Here is a 2,029-nt window from a genome sequence, read left to right as displayed (position 1 = left end):
CCCCCAAATAATAAAATACTTCCACGGTTTGGTACGGTATGCATACTATGTGTACTTATCATGTACGTGCATATCTAAAGAGTACAATACCGGTACACCGTACTTTTGGCAATACGCGGTACCGATAATGTACGCCTCAGGTACGCATGTTACCAAAATTAATTAATTAATTTTATAATTTTATTGCTAAAATGAGTATTATTATTGATTAGTATCTTAATATCTTATTTCAGAATACACATAAAATTATGATAAAAAAAAAACGTTTTCCTTGAATTCGGGAATTAATTTTATATTGCTTCGAAGCTGTCATCCATTTGATTGCATACCGCCATCCAATATGTATGACTTCTGAAATCGTATGGAAACTGCTACATTTCTATGATCCACGAATACCAATATAATCAAAAATACATAGTTACACCTGGTCAATATGGTCCTGATAGAAATTTGTGCAGTTCAACTCAACATCCAGTCGGTTATTGTCTATAATATTTAATCTTAATGTTATAATGATTATTTTCATGTTAGGAAATCACACGCTGTATTTTTACAGTTTTATAGATTATATTTGCAATAAGGAAAGTCTCCTAAAGGCTGGAACAGAACGATTTTTTTGGAAAAAAAGGCAAAATAAACATTTATTCAATTTTATCTAGTTGTTATGCAATATATTTTGTATATAAAAAGAAAATTAGTATAATATTAGACAGTAATTGACTGGATGTTCAGTTGAATTGCACAAATTTCTATCATCTAGGACCATATTGACCAGATGTATCAACTGTACATCCATGATTATATGAGTGTTCACACTGCTCCAACTGATAAATCATATAGGGAATGGTTTCGACGTTCCAAGAATGGAGATTTCAGCGTTGAAGATAAGCCTCGCTCTGGATAGCCAAAAAAATTCGAAGACAAAGAATTAGAGGCATTACTCGAAGAAGATCAGAGTCAAACGCAATAGGAACTTGCAAAATTATTGGGGGTAACTCAACAAGCCGTTTATGTATGATTGAGAGTCATGGGAATGATTCAAAAACAAGGAAATTGAATGCCTTATGAACTGAAATCGAGAAACGTTGAAAGGCGATTTTTCACTTGCGAACAGCTGATTCAAAGACAACAGAAAAAAGGTTTTTTTGCATCGGATTGTGACTAGAGATGAGAAGTGGATATTCTACGACAACCCCAAGAAGAAAAAATACTACGCTAAGCCCAGTCAATCGTTGCCATCGACCTCAACATCAACACGGCCGAACATTCACATTTCGAAGATCATGCTCTGTATCTGATGGGACCAAAAGGGTCTTGTTTACTATGAGCTGCTGTGGCGATTCCATTACGGGCGATCGGTATCGGCTACAATTGATTCGTTTGAACCGTGCATTGTGAGAAAAACGGAATACGAGCAAAGACATGATAAAGTTATTCTTCTTCATGACACTCGGCCTCATGTTGCTAAAGTCATAAAAAAATATTTGGAAACGCTCAAATGGGATGTTTTAGCGCACCCGCCGTATTCTCTGGATATTGCTCCTTCTGATTATTGATTGTTCCGAAGGATGCAGCACGATTTGACAAGTCACCGGTTCACTTCTTTCGCAGAAATTGAAAATTGGGTTCAAAATTGGATCGCCTCCAAAGACGAGTCATTTTTTCGAGATGGAATTCGAAAATTGCCTGAGAGATGAAAAAAAGTAGTAGGCAGCGATGGACAATACTTTAATTGATCTGTTCATTCATTTTGTTTTGAAATAAATGCATTTTTGAACACAAAAAAACGGACCGAACTAATTTGACTGAACTCCCAATAATCTTATATAGATAACTTCGCATCTCGATATTTTTTCGAAATAATTCTTTTCCTTTTTTGTAGACTTGTTTTTGTAATGTCTTATATGTAATTTTATAATTTTTTTTACTATAATTATATTTGTTGACTATTTTACGTATGATAATGTAAAAAAAAATTATTGATTTTTGATGAATTTTTATTCTTACTCATATTTTTACTCACATTTCT

Source organism: Atta colombica, unplaced genomic scaffold (genome assembly GCF_001594045.1).
Source record: "Atta colombica isolate Treedump-2 unplaced genomic scaffold, Acol1.0 scaffold44, whole genome shotgun sequence".
Classification (NCBI taxonomy): domain Eukaryota; kingdom Metazoa; phylum Arthropoda; class Insecta; order Hymenoptera; family Formicidae; genus Atta; species Atta colombica.
The sequence above is the reverse complement of the archived record's forward strand: the minus strand, read 5'-3'. Positions refer to the sequence as shown.